General features: G+C 38.7%; 1 protein-coding gene across 1 annotated transcript in view; it reads right to left on the bottom strand.

Annotated features, from left to right (window-relative positions):
* PLCL2 (phospholipase C like 2) overlaps positions 1-14,203 on the bottom strand; it is a 108,251-nt gene that overhangs the window by 9,302 nt on the left and 84,746 nt on the right. The gene's annotated exons all lie outside the window — the stretch shown is intronic.

The following is a 14,203-nucleotide window of genomic DNA, read 5'->3' as shown; positions in this document are numbered from 1 at the left end:
GAGAAAAGGAATAACTGCGAAGGAGTGACTAGTGAACCGTCAAGGACATTTTACCAAGCCCATGTAAACTTCTGTGTCCACAAAACCTGTATTTGACAAACTCCAAAACAAAACTTTTCAGCGAAATTCAGATTAGCTTGATCTAAACATTGAGTAGAGTGACCAGAGCTTTAATTTTAACCCAGCACACTGCACAGATATAAGAAAAATAATTTGCTTTCCATGCTGTTGTTACAAGTCATATAAAAATAAATTTGGAACTGTTTCTTTCATACAGGGGAAGTAAAATGTTCTTCCATGGGTACACACATCAACCCAACATGGACTACAGCAACTCTCCTACGGAAGACATATATTAAACTGTGCTTTCAGGATCTCCATCGGTAATAACATAAAGGGTATTTTGAGAGCAAAGTTGTCAAGTGGTAGTGACGCCTATGAGTGTAAAACCAAGTTATAGCTTAATTACAAATTAAAATTTTAACTATGCTGATTGACATCATCTATTTGCCCAGTGAGTATATGTGGTTCAAAATTTACATGTAATTAACTATGGAATAAGCATACAACCTTGAGTTGGCTGTCAATCCTAGAGTAGACTGACTTTTAAGGACATTATAGTATCTATTCTTTGCAATCCCTTCACCTCACCCTCATGTCTTATTACAAGAGTTATGACTGAATGTTTTCATTGTACATTCCCTTACCTTACTCTCTCATATATATATATACACACACACATTTTAAAAACTATTCATAAATTCATTCAAAGACAAGATTGTTCTTTTCAGCTTTTCTTACTATTTTAAATTTTATTATAAGGAAAATAAATGGCAAATATTTCCCCTGAATTAAACTACTGTATCATTTTTATTTCAAACACTTCTCTACAGCTGACTCCGCCCCTAGAGTACAGCCTCAAGTAAACCATTCATACTATGCTTCCCCAAAACAGTTTTCTAAACAGGGGAGAAATTAAAGTTCATTCATCCGTCATTGTTTCCAAGTATCCATCTCCTGTTCACATCATTCAAAAAAGTAAACTCCCAATATGATCATAGAAAGATTATGCACAGATCCATATTTGCAACATTACATTTATAGAGCCACCATGAAAATACAGATTTTCTGATCTGTACCATGAATTCTGAGACTATACTGCTAAACTTCTGGAGCTCTGTACCTCACTTCCATCTTTATAAATATTGCTTTTCAAATCCACGGGTACTAGTGATTGATAATAACCTTGAACTGAAGCCGCTCAGAGAGAGATTAAGAATAATGCTGAGGGCCTGCATGATTGATGTGAAATTGGTGCGTTGCAGATTTCATATTATTCTTAAATCTAAAAAGTCCCTAGTATCTCTAACGCAGAGGCAGCGGTGACCACATATTCTACTAGCCAGAACTCTTCTCTGGTTCACTGACTATCTTCCTTCTTTACGCTCATGCCATGTTACATTTCTGCTCTGCCAAAGCCACTCTATTCCAGCTAAACATTCCTGGGAGTTAGCAGCAACATCTCAGTGCCCTTTTCAGAAAATGAGGCAAAGTCAGATCATCCTACCAGGGCACACACATGTAAACCCTCATCAAAGAAGTGCCTTCTGCTTAAACAGCACTCGTGATACCTCTCTCAACATCTCTTAGAGACTGGGCAACCCTCTGTTATCACGCTAAACCAAAGCTATCCTACTCTAAGTCTAAACGTGCAACCACGGACAGACAGATTTGAATTTTATTTCTGTTTCTATTACTAGCTTGCCTGATAAATTGAAATGGATTATTCACCTCTAGTCTCAGTTTTTCCATCTGTTGAATGGAAGGCATTATATTCGCTGCACAACACATAGGCAACTTAATTTTAAAACACGACTGCAGGACAGCACTTAACTGTTGACTACATCTCTCCTGGTATTCCCCTTCTATGTTCCTGCTTGTTTTTCTTGCATTTATCTTGGAACTGATTATTTAAGGCATTAATATTAGCAAGGTTGTAACAAAAGTGTTAAATTCCAAAACAAAACTGACTTCTTAGGAGATAAAAGAAAAAGGAAAAAAGAGGTAAAGCGTTTCATTTACAGCTAAATTAATAAAATGAAAAAATATGTTCATATAAACTCATGTAAAAAGTGCCTTTAAGACATTCATGAATGATAACTGGATGTTAACTGTCTTTTTTTTTAATAAATACACATAATTTTCTATCTCCTTCCAAGTAAAATTAAGATATAGTAAGCAATTACTTTTACGAGGCTTAATTACTTCTAGAATTATTAGACCATTAGTCATTTCTAACTGCCTGAGAGCTCTTGGATAATAACAAACATCATAATAACCTGATTTATCACTCTTAACATATTTCAGCATATACCACCTGCTCAATCCAAAAAGCACAAGTTACTCATGTTTTACGTTTTTACTGGCAGATGTTAAAAAGGATATCATCCACAAGTTTCTGAGTGATCGTGAGGATTAAGTAGGATGCGTGTTCTTGTGTGAGACAGCACAGGCAGGACACAGGAACAACCACAAAACCATGATGAAATGCAAAGACTAAATTTATTTTCGTTACCTCGCCAACTGGGGGATCCCCGAAGCAGCACCCAGGCAGAGGCATACAAGTGGGGACGCAGCACCACAGAGCTTGGTCCATGCTAGAGGATAACCGAACCTGCTGGCTTCGCCTGTATTCCAAGAATTCACTCAGGCTTAGTTTACCACTGTGCTTTGATCCTTCCCACAGCAGGGCAGGAATCTCAAGCATGTTTGACAGGGTGCCGGTTAAGCCTATCGAAGGCCTACGTTATTTACACACAGATGTGCTACTTGTCTAACAAACAAGGCTGAACACAATTGGTATGATATATGCATTTTGCTATACACCAGTTGTAAGTCACTTGAGCATGTTTATAATCCTCCTTGCCAATCTTTCATTATTTTCCCATAGTTCTTCTTGTGTTTAGATGGAATTTCCTGGATTTTAATTTGTGCCTATGACATACCTGATTTTTATCTATAATGAAGTTTTTATTGATTGTTGTCTTGCACCAGAAAGCTCAGTTCTAAAATGTCTTTTGATTGGAGATGTCAACTTTACTAAAATCCTTATTTACATAGAATCATTGAGGTTGGAAGGCACCTCTGGAGATTGTCTAGTTCAATCACCTTGCTCAAAGCACGGTCAGGCAGAGCAGATTGCCCAGGTCTGTGTCCAGCTGGCTATTGAGTATCATCAAGGATGGAGACTCCCCAACCTCTCTGGGCAACCTCACCCAGTGTTTAACACTCGATTCCCAATGAGCCTTCTCTGCTCCAAGCTGAAGTCTCAGCTCTCTCAGCCTCTCATATGAAAGATGCGCCAGTCCATTCATGAACCATCTTTGAGGGCCTTGCTGGACTCTCTCCAACATGTATGTGTCTCTCTTTTAGTGTGGAGGCCAGAATTGTATGCAGCACTGCAGATGTGACCTCACCAATGCTGAGTAGAGGGAAAGGACCAACTCCCTTGGTCTGCTGGCAATACACTTCCTTAGGTATGTTCAACTCGTTGTCCACCAGCACACACAGGTCCTTTCCTCTGAAGCTGCCTTCCAGCCAGTCAGCTGCCAGCCTGTACCGGTGCCTGCGTGGGGTCATTCCTCTTCAGGTGCCTGACTTGGCACTCCCCTTTGCTGAGCTTCATGAGGCTCCTGTCACCCCATTTTTTCCAGCCTATCAAAGTCCCTCTGAGTAGCAGTACAAGAATCTGCTGTATGCAACCTCCTTCAAGTTTTGTATCTTCTGTTAACCTGCTGAGGCTGCACTTTGCCCCATCATCCAGGGGATAAATGAAGATGTTTCAACAGTGTCAGCCCCTGGGGCGCACTGCTAGTGCCTGTCCTCCAAATGGAGGTCATGCTGTTGATCACAAGGCTTTGAGCCTGGCTGGTCAGCTAGTTTTCAGCCCACCTCACAGCCCGCTTATCTGGCCTCTATTTACTTCCTTAGTTTATCTATGAGGATGTTACAAGAGACAATGTTGAAAGCCTTAGTAAAGTCAAAATAAAAACCATCCACTGCTCTCCTCTCCTCCACCAAGCCCGTCACCTCATTGTGGAAGGCTGTCAGGTTGGTTAAGCCTGATTTCCCTTTGTAAATCCATGCTGACTTTCCCCTATCACCTTCTTGTTCTTCAAGTGTTTGGAAATGGTTTCCAAAAGGATTTACTCCACCACCTTGCCAGGGATTGAAGGAAGGCTGATTGTTTTGGTCCTACTTTTGACTATTCTTGAACTTGTTAAACTGTAGTAACTCTATTGCTTATGACAGTGATGAGGTTTCAAACATCATTACTTGATTCCCTTCTGAGTTTCTGCTCAGAATATTAGGACATGCAGTTTGCATAAGCTGCATTAAGAAGTCTGGTTATCCTATCCCACTGTAAGTAAGGGCTAGCTGACAGAAGCCATACAATTTCCAGGTGCTTACAGAATAAAACACTTTCATCTTCCATAATCTGATTCAAGTCTTCCATGTTAAGGGCCAGCTTTTCAGTGAAACATTCATCCCAACTATTTAAGTCATGTTACATATGTAACAAATAGCAATAGCATGATTCAACAGCTGGTTTTAAACTGAACAAAATACTACCTACAAATTTTCCCAATCATAATCAAACATTTCACAGCATACCCTTCTCCATTGCAGTAAATTTGGTTTTTTAAAGCATAGGCAATTTTTCAGTATTTCCTAGTAATTAGTTTTCCTCCTCAGTGCAGAGTCACTTTCTGTTTCCTCAGTGAATGCTGAATAGTTTAGTTTGAATTTCATTATTGTCTCAGCTGCTTCTACTCTCTGACCCTCTCTCCCATCCCTGATATGTATTAGATGGCTTTAACACTTTTTCATCCCTCCTGGGAATACCTTATGATTCAAGATGCCCTTCTGAAATTTTATGCATAAATCTTTTCACCCGTTTTCAATAATTTCATACAGCATGAGGAAAACAGAAGTGCTATAAAGTTGATCAATTCAACAGGAACCCTGTATCATGTGCGGGCACTAATACAAGTTTGCTTGGATAGTCTAGCAAAAAGAAAACCAAAAGAGGAGTAATTGCTCTCTAGACATACATCAGCCAGGTAAGAGCTTGGACATCAAAGAAGCATTATTTCAGCTACAGGACAATATTAGGATGAATGTCCGTCAGTAAAATAGGAATTTATGTAAAATTTATAACCACTATAGATGTGGTTCTGTAAGCAGCCTTGAAAAGGAGGAAATGACTCAAACGAAAAACTCATATTCATTTTAAAATAGAGCTTGGAATGATCCATTTCCAAAACCTGTATCTGGGAGTAGACTTCAGGACCTTCCAGACCTGTGCTTCCTCAAGCAGCCGTATGATGAATCTTCTAAATAATATTAAATGGCAGACCTCAAACTTGCATTAATTTATGCTCAGCATATTGTGATGGAATGTTTATGCTCATAAACGAGAACTGATATGACAGTATAGAAATTGGGGTGTCTTATTGCTATGACATACTTCAGTAAGAAAAATCTCTTTCCTAAATAAAACATACAAGGCAATACAAAACACTTGATGAGCTGATAAGAATTCTGAGGTATCACGTGTCAGAATAACTTCCAGATTAGAACCTTAGCTTTATTTTATAGTCCTGGATGTTTAATCAGTATTTTAATTGCCACAAATATGTTCAGAAGATACAAAACCTTTCATAACTTAACAAGCATGTGAGCTTGTAAAATTCATGTTATTCTTTTGCTGATGCTGGAAATGCTGGAACAAGGAATATGTATGCACTTCTGTTGCTGCCCTGCATATTGGATATGTTGGCTTTCATAGAATCATCTGGTTGGAAGAGACCCTCAAGATCATCAAGTCCAACCATTCACCCTGCACTGTCAGGGTCCCTAAACCATGTTCCTCAACACCAAATCCATATGGTTTTTAAACACCTCCAGGGATGGGGACTCTACCACCTCCCTGGGCAGCCTGTTCCAATACTTCACAACTCTGTCTGTATAGAAATTTTTCCTGATATCTAACCTAAATTTCCCCTGGCGTAACTGATTTCCCCTGGCGTAACTTTGTAGTGTCAACATTATATCTTCAGGAAAAAAGTTTTATTTAGGGATATAATTCAGAAACAACATTGTAGATACTACTAAAAGTTTCTAATCTCCAACTATATTTAGCTTGCAAAAAATAGTTTCTTAATTTCTTCAGAATGAAGTAACCTCATATGAAATTCACTATCCTTAATAACTAACTAGAAATGACACCTGTGGAAAGTTGGTTCCCAATTCCTCTCACTACTGGGCTTTCACTACAGTTCGGAGGTATTATACTTAATTGATAAGTATATTGATTTAAATGTGACACCTAAAGCAGCATAAGTGATTCTGCTATTTTTAAACTAGTTAAGATGCATATACTAAAAAAAGCAAGCAGCCTTAAGTCACTGAGAGCTCCATATATTTGTATTTTTGCTTTTGTACTGTACCATACATACGTATTTGTTGGAAAATTCTGATGATAACTACATGTTTACTAAAATCAAGATGTGAAGAGAGATCGAATCATGGAGTGCTTGTGTGTAAGGCAGGAGTTCAGATCGTTTGTTTGCTCTTGTAAGAGTTACTATCACGAAGCCCTGGCATACCACCTCAGTTTACAGGAAAAAAAATTAAATTTTTTCTTTAACTGAGAGTCGAGATACTAATTTTCAAGGAATCCTTAGTAAAAACAGTGAACGTAACACTTGTTATACTCTATTTCTAAAGTGAAATTTCTACTTGACATACTCTTTTTTTTTTTTTGATGAAAGCTTTCTTGCCAAGAGCATGATTTACAACCTAGCTGAGACATGACTACGCAGCAGGTGGGCTCCTCCTGGTATCATTTTTTTCTCTTAACAAAGAAATTCATTGATTAAATAGCACAATGGTAAAACTTCGGCAATAAATGTATATACTGAGTAGGCCTAACATGAAATGGGTAGCAAACAACGTTACCTATATAAAATACACACTGATAATACTGCAGGTAAGCACTTAACTTCAGTCAAGCCAAATATATTTTATTTCATTCTTGGGAAAGCACTTTGATTTAAAGGCAAAAAAAACCCACCTTTCAAAACAGTAATAAATAAATAATAAAAATGAAATAACATTAAATATTTTTAAATGTTAAATGGAAGGAAAATATAATACAGCTCTTGATTAGGTTATCACATACTGCAGCTCTATTACTATGTACACTCATCTCGAATGCTTTCAAAGTTTCTGTGAATAATTTGCATACACAGATTTGTTTTTTACAAGAAAAAAAATCCAAGAAAACACTTTATACATTAAAATATTTCTTCCTGCACTGTGTAGGTTAAATGGCAATACAGGAAAGGAAAGAACTCTAGGAAAGAATTTATGCTGTAAGTACATATTTCCACATAAATATTTAATCTGCACATACAACTGCTACACTTGGCCACATCTTTGAAAGCCAGGGCTTTAATTCTTTTACAGCATTAAATATGTTTCTTAATATTTTTATTTCAGATTATATTCCTTAAACACTCAGGTACTTCAACCTAACAAACAATTTCCTCTTGAAACAAAGCTTATCAGAAAAGTGATTGGGAAAAGAGTCTGGCTATCAGATCACATCAACAATAAATCAAATAAATCATGTTAGAGAAGCAACAGAAGTCACTATACTTGTAAATTCTCACATATTTTGCTTACAGATTTAAATTAAAAGATTTTTAAATTCTTTTTCACACAAAGATTTAAAATGAACTTTAACAAATTAATACTTACAACACCTCTGTATCATCTAAGCATCATTACTAACTGCAAAAACTGACTCTTAACAGGAACAAGGATTAGATCTTCAAGTACTTCCAAGCACCTACTTCCCACTGAAGTCACTCAAAATATTTTACATCATAACTAGAGAACCAGTATTTCTTTGAAGATTTTGAGTGTGCTGTGCTTCAGCTTCAAGAAGCCCCAGGTGAGAATTATTTGCACTGAAAATATTTCGATTGCAACTTGATGAAATAATACATTAACTAAATTGGTCGTTCAGTATTTTGTAATTATTTCAACTTCTTTGGCAATGTGCAGTATCTCCATAGCAAATGGAAATGTTCCCCAGACACAGACAGCCAGGTACTGCCTCAACTTAGATGGCTGAAAATACATTTTGGTGCCTGCTGCTCTTTCACTCTTTATAAAGAAGGACAAATTCCATACCTGAGATAACCTTCTTATCTCAACATCCCAAACAACAACGGCATCACAGCCTACTGAAAGCCATTCTCTCTGTGAGGACTAAATTAGTATTTAGTCTTCCAACTTAGACTCATCTAGTTCCATATGCAAACACATTAATTCAGTTTTCAATATAAGACACTTTCTTCAATGCTGGGGAACTACTTATAAGACGGTCACCAACTTCTTTATGAATCACTGTCAGACGAGATTCAAAGTAGTTGCAGCACCAAGCTTATGCTGTTATGATGTTACAAAGAGGACATCTGTGACATTTGGCCTTGATTAATTAAAAATCAGTTACTTCTAAGAGTTGAGTAACTAGCTCCATCTTTCTTAAACACTTTCAAGAACACATGTAACGTTAATCTTCTAGATACCAAAGTCAACAAAAGGCATATCAAGCTACAAAACACAAAACCCACACACCATCATTTTTTGTGCACCTCCAAAACAGCAGTACTACAAAATACACAGAAAACCAGGCCTTCACACATTAAAACATTTGCTCTGAAAAGAAGACTCTTGGTATTTCACTCCCAATGTTGGGAAAATTTTCATCCACAAGGACAGTTCTCCATTGAAGACAGACATTTCTGAATGCGGGTGAAGTTAAGCCACTACCATGTACGAGAATGAATGAATGCTGTCAATAAAGAGCTGAAACACAGAGCTATGAGGGAAAGAAATTTTTCCACAGACTGCTGTTTCCATCTTTTATTTATCAGTCTTGATCCTCAAGACAGATCAATGAAAGTATAAAGAAAGAAGATCCTGGTTTTACTGAATGCTAGAAAGCAGACTTAAATAAAATTATTTATGGCACATCATAATTTCTCCCAGTCTTCAGATCCTGCCAAGCCGAGGAAATAGTTTCACTGGCAATAGTAATTACTATCTCTTTAGCTTCCACAGGAATTTAATTTCTCCCTTCTTAAATATCACTTTCTGCTCCACAGAAGTTGAGTACCTTTTTCATTCAAATTGCCCAATTAACACAAGTAGTTAAACCCAGAGTCATTTCCTCACCATGTAATTATTATTGTTTATTGCTATTGTTTAAAATATGGAGAAGGGGAATGTATAGCTGAAAGCCTGTTCAACGCGTCAGCGTGTCAGCTAATAACGTAGATTATAAAATTTGTCTTTTGATTATAACACTTCAGTAACAGCTTTTTTTTTAACCCCCATCTACAGATAGGTTGGAACTGTTGGTTAGCCTCAGTCATCAGCTGTTGTACTAGTTCTGTTGTTACATGTAGATACAGTAGGAAAGGATAAGGAGTCTGTTTATTTCTCTGTGGACTGTCTGTTTTGGATTAGATTGTAGCTAGGATAACACGGATAACATCGCAGACTTTGAGTCGATCTTAGCACATAAAACGTCTGCTATATTTGTGCACTCTAGTATACTTTCCTATATCTTAAGGGATATAATTAATCTTGCCTCTTTAATCATTTTAGCAGGTAGAAGGCAACTGCTAAAAAATATGAACTACAAGTTAATATAACAGATTAATTTTGTAAATATTTCTGTACTGGGAAAGGTTATGTAAAACACAGAGTTCTATTTTAGCTTCTTACAACTTCATTCTGTTTTGCAGTACATAACCAAATTTTCCAATCATTTTTGCTCACTGAGGTTGCTGAAAGTTGAACATGCAGCTTTAGATAGTCATCATTAATACAATCTGATCTTTTACTGGGCTAGAATTGCATTTAACAGTAGGGAAAAAAAGGCTTCATGTGAAGGGGAAAACTCAGGACAAAAATACAAAAGTCTGTGTTAGTTAAAGTGTTTGCCTCGGGAGCAGAGAGTGAGATCATTAAGAATATTAGAAGTATAGATGTATCCTAGGAATCATCCACCTTTGTGCAAAATATATCAGATTACTCCCAAAACCAGCACCATCCGAAGTATTACAGTGAGCTATGTACAAGGAGCAACATATGAAAAACATGACGCATGACTGGTGTGAATAACAGTGGAGAGAAAGATTTGAACACAAAGAAAATGGACTGATCACCTATTCACGTGCTCTACCTAAGTGAAACTAAGTGCAATTCTTCACTCTCCCCACCATTCCCAGTAGAATGTGGCTTCAAAAATATTCAAGGCACAGGAGAGGAACAGGATTACAGAGCCAGGGGGTATATGCAATGACAGTATAACCTGAGCTGCTGTGAAGCTGCACCTGGAGATGCTTAGTGGAGTTTCTTGAGGAAGAAGGACAAATAGGAAGAAAAAACTGTAGAAAAAAATTAAGCAGACAGAGTAAAAGAGAACAGAAAACAAAAAAAAAAAAGGTAAAAATGATGGACTGAATACAGAAAGAAAGTTAAGAGATATTAAAAAAAAAAAAAAAGATTGCCCTGAATATGCCCTTTACCGACACATTTCCTTAACAATTAGAGACAGCCTATTGTGCTAGTAGACCTTCAAAATGATGTTGTGACAAGTGTGGAGAAAAGAGTTAAAACAATTTGATAGCTCTCTTAGAAAAAATGGGAACAAGGAGAAAATCCGGAAAAGGAGGTATTTCAGAAGAATGGGGACTGGCTGACAGAGGCCTCAAAGTGCTGTTTTAGTCACGGTAGATGATGTTGGAGTTTATGTGATGGTGGTAAATATTGCAGATTTTTTACTTTTACCAGTGACCTTCACGAAAAATATAGTAAAGGATGCAATTCTAAGATTTAACTTGAAGATCAGCACATCCTACTGATTCAGACAAACACATTAAATATCGCTCAGTTATGAAGTCTAATGGTAATGGATAACGCTGCATTTCCTCACTCCCTGTGTATGAAGCCACAGTATAAATGCAGTGGCTTCTAATCAAAACTCAAGACTTGCTGATGAGAGGCAGTATTTCAGAAGACATGGATTAACAAGTTCTGCTGGACTTGTGTAAACTGCACAATACCCAAACCATGAACACTGCAAATTCTCTCTCAAGTCAGGGGTAACTACAAAAATGTTAAGAACAACTGATCCAGTCATTCTGGTTCACTATTTAAATAAAAACTTAATTGCATGCCTATATACTCAGTCAAAAGTGCTCTTCAAGATTTAATTATATCAATTTCTTTTCCTCTATTAATGAATTATCGAATCTGTACATAACATAGAATATTACTTTTCCTGTGTCTTACACGATTGGTTTTGGTGAACCCTAAGTCTAAAACCAATTTAGAAAGAAAACAACAGGAACAAATAGCAAAAGAAACAGCTCAGTAAACACATTGTTTTGCTGAAAAGCTTAAGCAGTAACAGAGGAGAACTGAGAATTATAGCTATTTGAACAAAATTGATTTTATTACTTTAATTTTCACCTACAAGAAGGATTTGCAGTGCTTGTATGGCTATCATCCTAATCTTTTTCTGCATGCAGCTCAGACATAGATTTTTCCCAATGGATATTGTTGTGCATCATGTTTCTCTTTGACAGCATCCAAAATGGCTGGATATTCCCTTTCTCGAAACCGTATCCTGTTTCTGACACTGCTGAAAGACTGCTTCAGAGTATGTGTGTGATGGTTTAATGGGGGGGGTGTGTTTCTGGTGGCAGGAGTTGGCCACCAGATCGGACTCCCATCCCCCTTGGGGTTTGAGCCAATCGGCGCCTCTGCAAATTGCCCTATTTACGTCCGGACAAAGGAACTGGAAAGGTGTGCTTTGCCCAGGAGGAGAGAGGGAAGGAGGGCACTGACCCCGCTCCCCGGCTCCCGGCCGGGCGGCTGCCTGCGCCGGGCCAGCACCACTCACTGAGGATGGCAGCGGCGGAGCCGCTCGGGGAACTCAGGGAGCACCCCACTCCCGGGGTGCCCGCTGGGCTGAGTTCACCCGGAGAGGACTGAGATCTGAGAGAAACAGCCACACCAACACCAGGTCAGTGCGGATGGAACGGGACGAGGTGTGCTGGAGCTGAGTTTCCCCTGCAACCGGTGGCAAGATGGCAGGCGGCCCCCCCTGCAGCCAGGACAGTCCCGGTGGAGCAGAGACCCGATCGCAGTCCGTGGAGAAGCCCACGTCAGGGAAGAGATGCCTGAGCCTGAGAGAGGTCGTGGAGCATGGGATGCACGACGAGTAACTGTTAATAATGGACCATGGGATGCACGACGAGGTAGTGAGGCATCTAGAGTCCGTGGGATGACCCATGCCGAAGCGAGTGCCCACAACTCCCTAAGAATCCGAGACTGTGGTAAAGCCCGCACTGGAGCAATCCAATGGGGAAGGATTGCATGCTGCGGGTAGGACTCATGCTGGAGAAGTTTGTGAATTTTCCTCGTGAGCAGGGGATCCACTGGAGCAAGGGAAAATGGTGTAAGGACTCCTCTTCCTTTAAGAAAGGAGCGGCAGTAACAACATTGGATGAACTGACCTGCATTCCCCATTCCCTGCCCCCCTGCACCGCTGGGGGGGAGGTAGAGCCGGGAAGAAAAGGAAAGGGGGGTGAGGAGGTGTTGTTTTTAAGATCTGTCTTTGTTTTCTCTTTATCCTCTCAAGTAACCGTTTTCGTTTCCCTTTGTCCTTTTTAAGTAACTGTTAATAAACAGTTTTGTTTTGAGAAAGCCCTGTCTGTTCTGCCCGGGGCCATGGTTGGTGGGTGCTCCCTCTGTTCTTGTCTCGACCCTCAGTCCCTTTATTACATTTTTCTCCTCTCCACTTTACTGGAGAAGGAGTGGCTGTGTGGAGTTTAGTTGCCGGATCAGCCTAAACCATGACAATGTGTTAGAAAATGTACTCATTTTATGTCTTTTACTACTTGTACTTTTTTACTACAACGGATTTAAACTGAAAGAGGGCAGATTTAGGTTAGATATGAGAAGGAAATTCTTTACATTGAGGGTGGTGAAGTACTGGAACAGGTTGCCCAGAGAAGTTGTGGATGCCCCATCCCTGGAGGTGTTCAAGGCCAGGTTGGATGAGGCTTTGGGCAACCTGGTGTAGTGGAGAATTTCCCTGCCCATGGCAGGGGGGTTGAAACTAGATGATCTTTGAGGTCCCTTCCAACCCTAACCATTCTATGATTGTATTATTTAATAAACTAAGTTCCTGCTGGTTTAGTCACTGTATAGATAGAACAAATAAGACAGTCCTGGCTCCAACAACTTCAAATCTATGTATGAGGAAAAAAGAGAACAGATGGATAAAGAAAGTGTGGGGAGTACAAGGAAGCAATGAAAACTATTTTGGTTAAGGAGGTAGGAGGGCATGTGTCAATCTAGCTATATTTGTGGGATAATTTTAAAAAACGATTCAAAGGAAGTAGCCTGGTGGATGTGTGCAGTGAGTCTCTGGGACAACATGATAGAATGCATGACGATGGCTGACAATCTATCAGGCAGTGGAAACTCTTGCTACCAAATGAGCAAACACAATAAAGGCGAAAACAGCTCAGTCCTGACGTATGATGAGGAAAAAGTAGAGAAATGAATATAAGGACAGACATCATCAAAACAACAAACAGGAAAATGACGTAATAAAGCAAAACTATAATGGTCAAACTCGGATGAAAGAATAGTGTAGCTGAGATCTCAGAAGACAAGAACAAGAGTTCTGGCTGCACAGATGACTAGGGAAGGTTATACCTCTAAAACCATACGGAAAAAAACAAACAAACAAACAATCTCCATTATCAGCACACAGTGCTGGAATGCATATTTATGTATGATATTAGAAGTAAACTGACACTGTTAGAACTGTATACAATAACTTCATTGCCTGAATTAAAACTTAAGAGACCACTTCTTGTAGGTATTGTCATGGCTACTTTTTCCCCTACACACATTAATTTACCCTTACTGATATTACATTTCACACATTGTTTTATAATTCTCAGTGTCACAAGATCCTCCTGTACTGTTTCATAGTCATGTCTACATTTGATTACATTCAATAATTCGTGTCAACCAC

This window comes from Tauraco erythrolophus, chromosome 7 (genome assembly GCF_009769465.1).
Source record: "Tauraco erythrolophus isolate bTauEry1 chromosome 7, bTauEry1.pri, whole genome shotgun sequence".
Taxonomy (NCBI): domain Eukaryota; kingdom Metazoa; phylum Chordata; class Aves; order Musophagiformes; family Musophagidae; genus Tauraco; species Tauraco erythrolophus.
This window is presented reverse-complemented; position numbering and strand designations above follow the sequence as displayed.